Source organism: Erinaceus europaeus, chromosome 18 (genome assembly GCF_950295315.1).
Source record: "Erinaceus europaeus chromosome 18, mEriEur2.1, whole genome shotgun sequence".
In the NCBI taxonomy this organism is placed as follows: Eukaryota; Metazoa; Chordata; class Mammalia; order Eulipotyphla; family Erinaceidae; genus Erinaceus; species Erinaceus europaeus.
In genome coordinates this window covers 74,316,423-74,331,749 of record NC_080179.1, presented here as the reverse complement: position 1 = coordinate 74,331,749, position 15,327 = coordinate 74,316,423, and the positions used below count along the sequence as shown (strand labels likewise).

General features: G+C 53.4%; 1 long non-coding RNA gene across 1 annotated transcript in view; it reads right to left on the bottom strand.

Moving 5' to 3' along the window:
- LOC132534357 (uncharacterized) overlaps window positions 1-4,296 on the bottom strand; it is a 73,449-nt gene extending 69,153 nt beyond the window's left edge. The window contains exon 1 of the long non-coding RNA XR_009546081.1: window positions 4,226-4,296. This is a non-coding gene — a long non-coding RNA (uncharacterized LOC132534357). The remainder of the gene's footprint in view (window positions 1-4,225) is intronic.
- Between the last annotated feature and the right edge of the window lie 11,031 nt (window positions 4,297-15,327).

Genomic DNA, 15,327 nt, shown 5'->3' with positions numbered 1-15,327 from the left:
TGATCTATTGCGGTTTCACGTCACTATATCCTCAGGATACAGCACTGTACTGATAGTTTCAAATGATCACGGGGGGATTGTTTGCTTTGATTTGCTTTCTTAGGAAATCACGTCAGTGCTTATATGTTTCTGTTTACCTTTCATACAGATAGCTTTCGGTTTTGACTCTTGCTATTAATCTCCAGTCTCACCACCCAGAACCAGGCAGTGGCTAGTCCAAGGTCTTTTCACAGGAGGCCAGAGATTGAACCTGGATCTCAGGCACCTCACATTCAATATCTTTTTCCTAGTTTTGGAATAACAGTAGAAAAGAGAGAATTCACAAAGCATCAACCCACCATCTGTGGAGCTGAAAGATCATTTTCATAGTCAGAATGTCGTGTGGTAGAGAGAAGAGACAAGAGATTCAAGGTGGGGACCAGAGACAGCTCACCAAGAAGGGTGCAAGCCTTGGGAGGCCCAGGCTCTAGCCCCAATACCACAGGGAAGGTGCCCTGGCACTAGCAGAAGCCAGTCATCACCAGTCTTGTAGTGACTGTCCCTTTCTCTTTGTCTCTGTGAATTTAAATAAATAAATAAGTAGTCCAGGAGCTGTGAAATCATAATTTTACAAATCCCTTGTCTATCTATCTATCTATCTATCTATCTATCTATCTATCTATCAATCTATCAATCTATCTATCTATATGTCTGTTTGTCTGTCTGTCTATCTATCTCTCATACACACATACATACACACTAAAAAAAACATATTCAGTGTATGGACCTTAGAAACCAGAGGCCAAGGTTAAATATGAGTCAGCTGCTCCCAGAAAGAGAAGGGAAAGAGATATGATGACATAAAGCCAGCCTGGCAGTGCCCAGCCCTTTCCAGGGGGCACAGCTGAACACGCAGAGGCCACAGGGGTATCCCAGGGTGCTCACTGATGCTCACCTCACCTACAAGGTCTCCGGGCTCCGACCAGCCAGAATCACTGACCTCTGCATAGTCCCATGGGGGAACTGGGTCAGATCAGGACTTGCAGCTGCAGAGGCAGGAGGCCTAGACCGACCTTTGACTTTGACCCCCAGACCAGCCAAGACAGTGGAGGGGGTGGGTCCCCTCTGTGGCTCTGGATCCCAAGGTGGTGTCCTTACAGCCACAGAAAAGCTGTGCGTTATGGGAAGAATTCAGCTGGGCCTGGGGACAGTCTTAAGCTGATCCAAGTGTTGATAAATAAATAATTCCACTTCTCCCATCTGAGTACAAATGCCACACTAGCAGGAGAGAAATTGCTAGGTTTCCTTGTTGTGACTCATTTTTATTTTGGGGCTATCATTGGAGCTTCACTGCTCCAGCTGACTTTTTTTTCTTTTTTGTCTTGTCAGAAAGGAAAAGAAAACAAGAGATATCAAAAGAAAAGAAAAATGGTATGCATGTACAAACTATTGTATTTACTGTCGAGTGTAAAACATTAATTCCCCAATAGAGAAATTTAAAAAAGAAAAGAAGAGAGGTCACAGCACCAAAGCTTCCTTCAATGTAGTGGGGACCAGTCTTGAACCTGGGTCCTACACACAGAGCAAAGCAGCACACTATCTAACTATCTAACTATCTAACTATTTCTCCAGTCTATCAATCATCCTTTTATACTCTGCCTCATCTATTATTTCTAGAGAAATTTTACCCTGCTGTGTGCTCTGATAGTTAATGATTAATGCAACTCAGCGTCGGCTTCAGGGACTCACGACGCTTTGCTGGGTGTGGGGTGGGGGTGTGCAGAGGAGAACTCACTCAGCAGAGTCCACGTGTTACTATCTTGAGGGTGTGGGTTTAAGCTCCATGTGGAAACACCTGCAAGGGAGCAGCTTCAGGATGGAACAGTTCTGTGGTGCCTCTGCTCTATCTGTCTCACACTATGAGAGGGAGAGGGAGAAAGAGAGAGAGAGACTGAGATTCCACTTGGAGCAGTAGAATTATGCAGACGTAGAATTCCAGCAATAACTCTAATGTAAAAAAAGGGGGTTGGGGGGTCGGGGTAGCAAGTGGCTCATCTAATGGAGTGCACAAGTTACCGTTCTTGAAGACCCAGGTTCGAACCCAGACCACGCCATGGAAGCACTTGCAGCAGGGAAGAGCTTCAAGAGTGGTGGAGTCATGCTGCAGTGTCTCTCCTTTTTTTCAGTCTCTCTGGCCATGCAGACTCGAAGCCCACTGACAAACTCAAGTGGCAAAAAGGAAAAAAATGGACCAACCCGGGAGTCGGGCGGTAACGCAGCGGGTTAAGCGCACATGGCGCACAGCGCAGGGCCCGGTGTCAGGATCCCGGTTCGAGCCCCCGTCTCCCCACCTGCAGGGGAGTCGCTTCACAGGCGGTGAAGCAGGTCCACAGGTGTCTGTCTTTCTCTCCCCCTCTCTGTCTTCCCCTCCTCTCTCCATTTCTCTCTGTCCTATCCAACAGTGACATCAACAACAAGAACAATAATAACTACAACAATAAAATAGCAAGGGCAACAAAAGGAAATTAAAAAATTTAAAAAGGGGGGTGGATATCAGCTACCCACCTCCACCACAAAGCCTTCACCTAGAAGGAAGAAGGCTGGGTGAGGAACTAGACCAAGGACCCACTGGACTAGGCTGGGGGGGGGGGAAGAGATGGGCAGCTGGAGACTAGAGCAGCTGCAGAGATCAAAATGCAGGAGTCAAGGTGAGAAAGGGGGCACTGAATGACCACGACAGAAACACACCAAGTGCCACCCTGTGCTCATAGCTACATTATTCACAACAGCCAAAGAGTAAAAGCAGCCTAAATGTCCATCATCATATGACTGGCTAAAGAAGTTATGGAATACTACTCTGAAATCAAAAAGGTGATATTGTGTCCTTTGGGACAAAATGGATGGAACTGGAGGTGATTGTGCTTAGCAAAATAAGGAAAGAGATGAAAGACAACTACCAGATGGTTTTACTCTAAAGATCCGATTCACATGAACTTGGCAAAAAAAAAAAAAAAAAAAAGAGAGAGAGAAGAAGAAGAAGAAGAAGAAGAAGAAGAAGAAGAAGAAGAAGAAGAAGAAGAAGTTGCAAACAAAACAGACGCAAACAAACTGTAAGACTTGTGAGAACAATGGTGGAAGAAACACTTTGGGAAGGCAGAGGGTGGGATCCAGAACTTTGGTGGTGAATGTGGTACATGGAACTATACACTGTATTCCTACAGTCTTGTCAGATACTATAAACAACAATAAAAAATATTTATTAAAAGAAAAAGAAACAGAATGCTAGAAGTAAAAGGAACCCCTGGAGATGGCCAAGAGGGGAGCACTCTCCCCACCAGACAGGAGTCCTGGGGCTCCCTCTGACAGAGTCCAGTGCGGCAGTTCCTTTGGGAGAATGGAGATACCAGCAGGGCTGGCTCTGACCCCATCGCTGGAAACTGCAGGTGGCACACAGCCAGGGGTCTTTGGCCTGTCGCTATCCCACTGGCCCCGATGTTCCCTGTGGGATTTGACCCGGCCTCCCAGCAGGGATGTTAGTCACCAAGGTGGCACTCAGCCTGCATTTCATCATCACTGCCTTTCTCACCTCTGGAAGTGCCTCTCCAGGCCAGGTGCTTAAACGAACGCACACACACATCATCCATTTGCTGCTTATCCATCAGTAAAATGGACAGAATCATATCAATCTCACCAGGATGTTATTGAGACTTATTTATTCAAGTTGGCAAGACTCATGGAACCCTCTGGATTGAAGCAATAGATCACTGGGAAGTATTAGTGTGCCCCGTTGCCATAGAGACGCTCCCATACTCTGGGTCCTCCCTAGAGCTCAGCAGCATTGGCAGTGACAGCTTCAGACTCTGGGGTTCAGGGGAGCGGAGCTGTACCAACCAGGACATTAACACTAACAACGGTGATAATTAAATTACTGTGAGAGGAAGCCCATGAAATATGTATGGGAGAGAAATGGATTGGATTCATTTAGGGAAGCGGGCATGTTTACCCATTAGGAACGTCTCTCCAGAGTGTAGGGCTGGCGCTGCGTTGCACCCATTTCCTTAGGTAGGGCCAGGGGGTTGGCTTAGACAAAGCAGAGACTCAAACACACAGTCCCCTGCAGGCAGCAGCCACTACCTGCAAGAGAGAGAGATCCTACGGCATTATTTATGCGACTCCAAAGCGCTTACTTAGAGTCTACATTCGGGCAATCACAGCCATTAAAAAGATTTTTAACAGAATAGCTCACCTGGATGGTGGCACATTGCTTTGTCATGTGCATGGCCCAGGTTTAAGACTGACCTCCATCATGCAGGGAGAGAGAGAGAGAGGGAAGAGGGATAACCAGTAAAGCACTCATGTTACCATGAGCAAGGACACAGGTTCAAGCCCCCAGTCCCCACCTCAAGGGGGAAGGTTCACAACAGTAAAGCAGGGCTGCAGGTGTCTCTCTCTTTTTCTCTCTCTCCCCATCTTTCTCCCAGTTTCTCTATGTCTCTATCATAATTAAAAAGAAATAAAAGATAGTAAATGTTTTAATACTTTAAAATATTAATAACATTATAAAAATAATAAAATACTTATCAAACACATGAATCAGCCCAATAAAATGCTGGTCATGAGACTTGAGTTCAGAGCAGGCTACAAGATCATATCCAGGCTTGTGCTTCTGCTCTGTAAACAGACAGAAGGTGCAGAGACCAAAGCCAGGCCCAGTGCTACGAAGGCCCCGGAAAGCAGATGGTGACAGGATGTGGTGCGGAGTGCAGGGTCCGGGCAGGCCTGGGACGGAAACACAGTCCTGGGCACAGGTCCAGTGTCTGAAGACCAGACTCCAATTCCCCCCAGCCCCTTGCTTGCTGACGGCATGAAGGTCGAGTGAATAGGCAGCATCTAGGCTGACACTCACTCGTGTCTAAGGCCTTGCTGAGAGACGTGATGAATGTCGTCCCTCGGGCCAGCTGTGCACGTGTGCTCCTGTCCACCCTGGGGCTGCTCCAGTGGTGCTGGGTGCTGGGTGCTGGATGCCAGGTGCTGGATGCTGGATGCTGGATGCTGGGTGCTGGATGCTGGATGCTGGGTGCTGGGTGCTGGATGCCGGGTGCTGGATGCAAGGTGCTGGATGCCCAGGTGCTGGATGCTGGGTGCTGGGTGCTGGGTGCTGGATGCCGGGTGCTGGATGCAAGGTGCTGGATGCCCAGGTGCTGGATGCTGGGTGCTGGATGCCGGGTGCTGGATGCCGAGTGCTGGATGCCGGGTGCTGGATGCCAGGTGCTGGATGCCCAGGTGCTAGATGCCGGGTGCTGGATGCCGGGTGCTGGATGCCGGGTGCTGGGTGCCGGGTGCTGGATGCCGGGTGCTGGATGCCGAGTGCTGGATGCCGGGTGCTGGATGCCGAGTGCTGGATGCCGGGTGCTGGATGCCAGGTGCTATATGCCCAGGTGCTAGATGCCGGGTGCTGGATGCCGGGTGCTGGATGCCGGGTGCTGGATGCCGGGTGCTGGATGCCCAGGTGCTAGATGCTGGGTGCTGGATGCCGGGTGCTGGATGCCGAGTGCTGGATGCCGGGTGCTGGGTGCCGGGTGCTGGATGCCCGGGTGCTGGATGCCGGGTGCTGGATGCCGGGTGCTGGATGCCGAGTGCTGGATGCCAGGTGCTGGATGCCGAGTGCTGGATGCCGAGTGCTGGATGCCAGGTGCTGGATGCCGGGTGCTGGATGCCAGGTGCTGGATGCTGGGTGCTGGATGCCGGGTGCTGGATGCCTGGTGCTGGATGCCAGGTGCTGGATGCCGAGTGCTGGATGCCGAGTGCTGGATGCCGGGTGCTGGATGCCAGGTGCTGGATGCCGAGTGCTGGATGCCGGGTGCTGGATGCCAGGTGCTGGATGCTGGGTGCTGGCAGGGTCCCAGACAGAAGCCAGAAGCTGCCTCATCCGTCACACACTCTCCAACCCACTGCATTTCCCAGATAAATGCCAGCATGCTCCTCCCTCCCCAGAGTGGTCCTCCCTTTCCAATATGGTCTTCCCTCCCCCAGCATGGTCCTCCCTCCCCAGCATGATCCTCCCTCCCCAGCATGGTCCTCCCTTTTCCAGTATGGTCCTCCCTCCCCCAGCATAGTCCTCCCTCCCTCCCCAGTATGCTCCTCCCTCCCCAGCATGCTCCTCCCTTTTCCAGTATGCTCCTCCCTCCCCCAGCATAGTCCTCCCTTTTCCAGTATGGTCCTCCCAGTCCCTGCCATGCTCCAGGGGAGGCAGCCACCGAGACTGGTCGGTCATGAGAAGGCCCAGACACAGGGTCTCCAGGTTGCCAGTCTGGGAAGGAGCAGAGTTGGTGCGCAGGACTCCCACCTGCCCCCAGTCCCCAGAGCTGCAGCCAGAACCACCTCAGTGAGGGAAACTGAGGCCTGCAGGTGGAAAGCTGGTATCTCGGGCCCTTTGCGTGGTGGGTGGCACCACTGAAACCCTGTGCCCATCCCCATGTGCCCTTGGCCTTTTGCTTTGCTGACTCATACGCTCAGGAGGGAGGAGGGGCCTCTGTGAAAGTGCTTTCCAGGCAGAAAGGAGAGATGAAGGAATGGGTGGCCTGGCTTACAGGAGGGAGCTAGGAAGGGGAACAGAAATCTGCTCAACACCTGGATTGTTTGCTCAGCCCAGCTGCAGGCCAAGGGAACGCCTGTGTGCTGCCCGTCCCTGGCAGGAAGAAGGAAAGGGGACAAGGGACTCAGGTACTCCTTCAGGGGCAAAAAGGGGGCCCAGTGGGAGTAAGAGAGCTCCCCATGAAAGCTGGGTTCAAGCCCCTAGCCCCCATGACCTGCGCTCTGGGATCCGACGCACAGAGCTCAGCCTGCAGATTTTGCCAGGTTCAAGTCTTCGGGGACCACTTTCCCTCCCTAAGCCTCAGTTTCTCTGTGTGTCTAGTGGAGGTCTGGGGCAATGCCCCATGTGCCCACAGGCTGAGTGCACCCCAGTGACAGTAGCAGAGGCCAGGCTGGCCCTGGCCCTGATCTAACCCTGACCCCAATTCCGACCCTGGCCTTGCCCCGAACTCTGACCCTGGCCCTGACTGCAGAGGACCCAAGCCAGGCGGTGCAGTGGATGGGTCCCAGGATGTCTCTCCAGCTAAGCCCCCAGCCTGCCTCCCCTGGGGGCCCCAGGGAGGTTCAGAGAAAGGGACAGCCCCTTCTGGGAAGGAAGCAGGAGAGGAGCAGAAGGTCAGGTAAGGGAGCAACAGTGCCAGGAAGCTCGAATCGATTTCCTCCTCTTAAAAGCGGTCTGGAGTGGACTCATTCATAATGTGCTCTCTCTCCTGCAGCTGACAACGCCCATTCCCATCACCATCTGCAGGGGCGGTGCACGGTGTTGGGGGAGGGCCCCTGCCACCCCCAGAGGCTTTCTGGGGACGCAAGGCTGCCTTCAAGGCCAAGGAATCATGGAGCACTGTGGCCTGAGCAGGCTGGGTGCTCAGTCAGCCTGCAGAGTGTCCATGCAGAGCTCTTAGGAAGGAAGAATGCCAAGGCCGGCCATGTGGGTACTTGCAGGGAAGGGCCTGAGTGACCTGGGGGAAGGGCGAACATGTTCCTCCCGGTTGACATTTTCCAAGAGTTGTGGCCCAGGGGCTGTGGATTCAGAATCACTTTGCAGATGAAAATTGCTTCCAGGCAGCAAAAATGACTCACTTGGAAAGAGGCTCTGTGTGACCCAGGTTCGAGCCTGACCCCCGCCACATTGAAGGAAGCTTTGGCACTCTTTCTTTCTCTGCCTCTCTGTCTTTAACAACATAATTGGAAGGGTATTAAAATGAGTTGCTGCCAGGGTGTGTAGCCCCAGCTGGTCCCCCCCATGACAGGGCTGGACAAAAGGAGGCTGATGGGGGCACTACTCTGCTCCCTGCCGGCCTGGTTGGAGACTGCCTGGAGTTCCCTGGGCTCTGCTCTGTGAGCCGCACAGCTCCCAGTCACCACCTGCTGCTCAGCCAGCTGGAGTCAAGGGACCACGTCAGGCAAGTGCTGGTGTGCACTTGATCATTCCTTCCCAAGGCTCCAAGACCTCAGACATCAGCAGTACCTGAAGCGTCACATGTCTAGAGAGGGGTGGGTGACAGAGGCAGGTCACGGGGGACAGAGAGGGACAGGGATCAGTGCTGAAGCCAACAGATCTTAGTATCAGGCCACACACACGACCTTTGGAAAGTCATCTGAGCCTACTTCCTCAACAGCAGCACCTGATCAGATAGTCATGAGTCTGCAGGGAGAGGCCCTGGTGAGTCAGCATAATGATGACACAAGACTTTCATCGGGGGTCAGGCGGTAGTGCAGCGGGTTAAGCGCAGGCGGTGCAAAGCGCAAGGACCGGCATAAGAATCCGGGTTCGAGTCCCCGGCTCCCCACCTGCAGGGGAGTCGCTTCACAGGCGGTGAAGCAGGTCCACAGGTGTCTGTCTTTCTCTCCCCCCTCTCTGTCTTCCCCTCCTCTCTCCATTTCTCTCTGTCCTATCCAACAACAATGACATCAATAATAACTACAACAGTAAAATAACAAGGGCAACAAAAGGGAATAAATAAATATTTGAAAAAAAAAAAAAAAAGACTTTCATGTCTGAGGCTCTAGGGTCTCAAACTCAGTCCCCAGCTCCATCATAAGCCAGAGCTGTGTAGCGCTCTGGTCTTTCTCTCTCTCTCTCCCTCTCTCTCTCTCTCTCTCTCTCTCTTTCATTAAAATAAAATAAAGAAAATAGTTTTTAAGAGAGAGAGGTCCTGGCTGACATCAAGTGTTCTCTATCCACCTGGGCATAGTGGGAAGACAGGCCCGTGGCCCATGCTCCATCCTACTTCCTAGACACACTCTGATTCCCCACTGCCTAGAAGAGCTCCAGTTTTCTGCCAGCTGGTACCTGGGTCAGACCAGCCTCAGCCCCTTGCTGCCTGCTCTGTCCCCTCCCTGAATGTCTCTCTGAGCTCTCCCCAGAGCACGTACCACCACGGAACATAGATGCATTCCCTTCACCTGGGATGAGACTCCACTTGGCTTTGTTTTCTGTCTCCTGTCTGTCTAGAACAGACCCTGACTTGGCACAGGGATGAAGGAGACTGCAGGAAGGAGCCTGGGCTCCGAGGGCACAGCCACCCAGGACGGGGAGTGCCGGCAGGTGGTTCAACCAGTGGAGGACACACGTTACCATGCAGGAGGACAAAGGCTGGAGCCCCAGCCACCAGAAGGGAACATCTGCGGCGGGGGGGGGGGGGGGGGGGGGGCTTCACAAGTTGGGGATCAGTGTTACAGGTGCCCTTCCTTTTACTCTGTCTCTCACCTTCTACCTAGAGGAAAGGAAATAAACAGTTATCACAAATAGTGGAGTAGTACAGGTGACAAGGGCAACAAAAATGAGCCAGGCAGGATGTCACCAGAAGCAGAGCTGGCAGCCCTGGGGGCCTCAGAGGGGTGCCAGATGGCAGGCCAGATGCTCCCGAGAAGTGGCCTAGACTCCTGCTGTGTGGCCCCTGAGCCCCTGAGCCACTGTCCCCAGGCACATGCCAATGTGACTCAGAGAGAGGTGGGGGCGGCACGCCCACACACAAACTACACACACAGTCACAGGGGAGTGTGCCTGCCTGTCTGCCTGCCTGCCTGCCTGCCTGCCTGTCTGCCTGCCTGCCTGCCTGCCTGCCTGCCTGCCTGCCTGCCTACCTGTCTGCCTGCCTGCCTGCCTGCCTGCCTGCCTGCCTGTCTGCCTGTCTGCCTGCCTGTCTGCCTGCCTGTCTGCCTGCCTGTCTGCCTGCCTGCCTGCCTGCCTGCCTGCCTGTCTGCCTGCCTGCCTGCCTGCCTGCCTGCCTGCCTGCCTGTCTGCCTGCCTGCCTGCCTGCCTGCCTGTCTGCCTGCCTGTCTGCCTGCCTGCCTGCCTGCCTGCCTGCCTGCCTGCCTGTCTGCCTGCCTGCCTGCCTGCCTGCCTGCCTGCCTGTCTGCCTGTCTGCCTGCCTGCCTGCCTGCCTGCCTGCCTGTCTGCCTGCCTGCCTGCCTACCTGTCTGCCTGCCTGCCTGCCTGCCTGTCTGCCTGTCTGCCTGCCTGTCTGCCTGCCTGCCTGCCTGCCTGTCTGCCTGCCTGCCTGTCTGCCTGCCTGTCTTCCTGTCTGCCTGCCTGCCTGCCTGCCTGCCTGTCTGCCTGTCTGCCTGCCTGCCTGCCTGTCTGCCTGTCTGCCTGTCTGCCTGCCTGCCTGCCTGCCTGCCTGTCTGCCTGCCTGCCTGCCTGCCTGTCTGCCTGCCTGTCTACCTGCCTGCCTGTCTGCCTGCCTGCCTGTCTGCCTGCCTGTCTGCCTGCCTGACTGCCTGCCTGCCTGCCTGTCTGCCTGTCTGCCTGCCTGCCTGCCTGCCTGCCTGCCTGCCTGTCTGCCTGTCTGCCTGTCTTCCTGTCTGCCTTCTTGCCTGCCTGCCTGCCTACCTGCCTGCCTGTCTGCCTGTCTACCTGTCTGCCTGCCTGCCTGCCTGCCTGCCTGCCTGTCTGCCTGTCTGCCTGTCTGCCTGCCTGCCTACCTGTCTGTCTGCCTGCCTGTCTTTCTGTCTTCCTGTCTGCCTGCCTGTCTGCCTGCCTGCCTGCCTGTCTGCCTGTCTGTCTGCCTGCCTGTCTGCCTGTCTTCCTGTCTGCCTGCCTCTCTGCCTGTCTGTCTTCCTGTCTGCCTGCCTGCCTGTCTGCCTGTCTGCCTGTCTGCCTGTCTGCCTGCCTGCCTACCTGTCTGTCTGCCTGCCTGTCTTTCTGTCTTCCTGTCTGCCTGCCTGCCTGCCTGCCTGTCTGCCTGCCTGCCTGCCTGTCTGCCTGTCTGTCTGCCTGCCTGTCTGCCTGTCTTCCTGTCTGCCTGCCTGCCTGCCTTCAGGCCTCTGAGACACAGTCATCACATACTGCACCCTCACCAAACACTGCTGGCTCTTTTCTAAAATAATAATAATAATAATAATTAAAAGATTAATTTACTTAGTTAATGAGAAAAAGGGTCTGCGAAATAGCTCACCTGGATAGAACACAGCTTTGCCATGTGTGTGACCCAGGTTTGAGCCCAGCCCCCGCCGCACTGGAGGAAGCTTCTGGGCTGCGGTATCTTTCACTTTCCCCCTCTGCCTCTGTGTCTCCATGTGGGGGAAGGGGAAGGATGGGGAGGGGAGAGGAGGAGAGAGGATGGGCGGATAGAAGGGGGAAAGAGAGACGGAGCATCACTCCGGCACATGCAATACTAGGGATTAAACCCAAGACCTCACGCTTGAGAGTCTGACGTTGTGTTCACTGTGCCACCTGCCATGAAACTTCCTTTAAAAAAAATCTCCCCACCAATGTGTCCTGGAGCCCCGCTTCCCCAGAGCCCTTCCCCAGTAGGGAAAGAGAGAGACAGGCTGGGAGTATGGATCCACCTGCCAACACCCATGTTCAGCGGGGAAGCAATTACAGAAGCCAGACCTTCCACCTTCTGCATCCCACAATGACCTTGGGTCCATACTCCCAGAGGGATAAAGAATAGGAAAGCTGTCAGGGGAGGGGATGGGATACAGAGATCTGGTGGTGGGAATTGTGTGGAGTTGTACCCCTCCTATCCTATGGTTTTGTTAATGTCTCCTTTTTTAAATAAATAAATTTAAAAAAAATAAAAATAAAAACCTATTTTTATTTATTTATTTTTGGGTAGAGACAGAGAGAAATTGGGAGGTAAGAGGGAGAAACAGAGGGAGAAAGAGACAGAGAGAAAACTGCAGTCCTGCCTCCCCTCTTCCTCCACCTGCAGGTAGAGAGCAAGGACTTGAACCTGGATCCTTGAGCACTGTAGTGTGTGCACCTGACCTGGTGCTTCACCACCTGCCCCCCCTTTCTGCAGCAGTAGATCTGAGAGGACCCACCTGGACCCTTCCAGAGGGCCCACGGGGATGAGGTTCTGGCAGGAAGCGCAGTCGAGTCAGGAGGCTGGACCACGTGCAGCCATCTTCCCACAAGCTGTCCAGTGGGCCTGCTGTCCCCCAGGCCTGTCCCTCAGGCCCTGAGCTGAGTTGTCCCTGGCGACTTCCAGTGTTGAGTGTGAGGGACCTGTGAGTCCCAGGCCCACAGCCTGGGCTGCAGATGCCCACACACCCCCAAGTCCTCATACCATCTCCCTTTGTGTCCTCGTCTATTTGGTTTGTAACCAGTTATCCCTGGGGCTGGAAACCTGCACGACTCCACTGCTCCTGGTGGCCTTTTTATTCTTTTTTTTTTTCCCCAGCAACCATCAGGGTTATTGCTGGAATCTACTACTTCTGGTGGCTATTTTTTCCTTTTTTTTTTAATTTGTCTTAAGAAAGGGAGAAATTGAGAGAGGAGGGGGAGATAGCAAAAGGGAGAGAAAGACAGACACCTGCAGACCTGCTTCACTGCTCGTGAAGTGTTCCCCTGCAGGTAGGGAGCTGGGACTCAAATCTGGGTCCTTGTGCAAGGTAATATGTGCACTTCGCTAGGTGTGTCACCACCACCCCCTTTTTTTTTTTTTTACAATAGAGCGTGAGAGAAGGAGAAGGGAAAGAGAGAGAGAGAGAGAGACCTGCAGAACTGCTTCTTCATTCATGAAGCTTCCTCCCTGCAGACGGAGACCTGGGCTTGAACCTGGGTCCTTGTACAGACAGACATGTGTGTTCTCTACCATGTACGCTACTGCCTGGCCCCACATCTCCCATTCTTACAAGGACACCAGTCACTTGGCTCATTTTCAGTCCACAACCCCTGTAAGAGCCCTCGATGCCAGCAGTCACAGCCGACATGCTGGGGTGAGGCCACCCACGTGTGACAGAGAGGACACTGGCAGGCCCCACACACTAGCCCGACACTGGCCTGTGGATGGCAGAGAGCCTGCTGGCCGCATCCCACGTATCTGCAAGGACAGCTGCACACACACACACCCCCCACGGCCTGCTCCTCACTGCCAGGCAGGAGGCCACAGCAGGCAGAGAAGAGGCACCGCGCCAGCTCCCAGAAGCCCTGCCTGCTGCCTGCTCTGGGCCCTGAAATAACATACGAACTTCTGGGCCAAGGCCGGCTGTAGTCACCAGGGCTCCTGCTCGCAGGGCACCAGCCAGCGTCACTAGACCTGAGGCCAGGCAAGGGAGCTGGCCTCACCTTGCTCTCATGTGAGCTTTGATTTCATTCCATTCTGTTCTATTTTTATGTCAGTTAGCTGATCGGACCGAGGGATACTGGGAGGGGCAGGGAGACAGAGAGGGAGCTAGAGAGATACCTGCAGCCCTACTTCCTGCTCCTGAAGCTTCCCCCTTGCAAGGAGGCACCATCCTGCTTTCTAAACTGAGGGAGCATGAAAGAGACCTTTGCCCAGCCTGGTACACTGCTGTCTGGGAATGACTAAGGAACAGGTAGTCCTGATGTGTTGCAAACCACCCCAAGATTCACTGACTTGACACGGTGCCTGGTTATCCTTGCTGGCACTGTTGTGGGCAGGAATCAGTCAGGGGGCTCTCCGCTCTGGGATGACACTGCAACGGCTGACTCCATGGTCCCCAGGAACACCCTTCACACACCCAGGACCACCCCACAAGGTCTCTCCAGCAAGGCTCCTGGCAGGTTCTCCAGTGGAGAGTGAGTCGAAGCAGAGACGATGGGGCCCAGGCCCAAGCCTGACACCAGAGGTGGGGGTGATGCTGCTGCCGTGGTGACTAAGAGGAGACCCAGGAGAGCCAGGGGCTGGGGACATCTGGTCCTTTTCAAGACTAGGAGGACATCTGGAGCAAAGCTGCTCAGCTTCCAGAGACCCACAGGGGCTGAGAGAGGCCCATACAGTACTCACACACCCGAGCACACACGTATGTGCACACACAGCCGGGCACATCTCACACACGCACACCTGCTCACACCTGCTCCCCTGCACCTGTCCTCTCTCACACACTCACACCCAAGCTCACAGACACGCGCACACTCACAACATACTTATTCAAGATCACACCCTCAGTGAGGCCTAAACACCCAGCTCTGAACCCCTGGGGGCCAGAAACAAAGGATCACACGCAGAGAAAGCAGCTCCTGGGGAAATGCAGCTCTTTCTCCTATCTGGTTTCTTTTCTTTCTTTCTTTCTTTCTTTCTTTCTTTCTTTCTTTCTCTTTCTTTCTTTCTCTCCTTTCTCTCTTTCTTTCTCTCTTTCTATCTCTCTTTCTATCTCTCTTTCTTTCTCTCTTTCTTTCTCTCTCTCTTTCTTTCTTTTCTAGTGTGAGTGGAAGGGAGAATGCCAAAACACCACTCTGCACATGTAAGGCCAGGGATCAAACGCAAAGACTTCAACACAACCCCCAGCTCACTTTCTATGGAATATTTTTCTTTCCTAATTTATTTATTTATTTAGTTAGTTAGTTAGTTTCCTTTTTGTTGCCCTTGTTGTTTTATTGTTGTAGTTATTATTTTTGTTGTTATTGATGTCGTCGTCATTGTTGGATAGGACAGAGAGAAGTGGAGAGAGGAGGGGAAGACAGAGAGGGGGAGAGACAGACAGACACCTGCAGACCTGCTTCACCGCCTGGGAAGCGACTCCCCTGCAGGTGGGGAGCCGGAGGCTCGAACCGGGATCCTTACGCCGGTCCTTGCGCTTTGCACCGCCTGCGCTTAACCCGCTGCTCTACCGCCCGACTCCCTATAACTTATTTATTAATGAAAGAAAAAGAGAAGGAAAGGAAGAAAAGAGAGTGTAGTCATCACTAAGCTCATGTAATGCTGAGGATCAAACTCAAGATCACATGCTTGGAAGTCCAGTGCTCTATCCACTGTGCCAGAACCCTTGACAAGCAGGAGCTGTGTGGCAAGAGCCAGGCCGGCCGCAGCGGGGAGAAGCACCCAGGCCAGTCTCCTCTCAGAGTTGGCTTCAGATTCAGAGGCTGCAAGCCACCAGCAGAGGCTCAAAATGGTCCCTTTGCGATAGCCTGCTAGCAAAGGGACTTTGCTTAACCCCTTGGCTTGTTTTGCTTGCTTGTTTGTTTGCTTTAGAACACTGCTCAGTTCTGGCTTATGGTAGCGTTGGGTATTGAACCTGGAACCCGGAAGCCTGAGGCCTAAAGTCTTTTTGTATAACCACTATGCTGTCTCCCCTGCCCCAACTGCCAATTTCCTAGTTGTTTTTTTGTTTTTGTTTTTGTTTTCCCTACTAGGGTAATCTCTGGTACTCATTACCTGAACAAACTCACCACTCTCAGCAGCCTTTTTTTTTTCCTTTCACAGTAGCCATTTTTTCTTTCTATTTTTTAATATGTTATTTATTTTGGATAGAGACAGAAAGAAACCAAGAGGCAAGGGGGGACAGAGAAGAAGAGAGAGATCTGCAGCATTGCTTCACTGCTTATAAAGCACCTCCCTG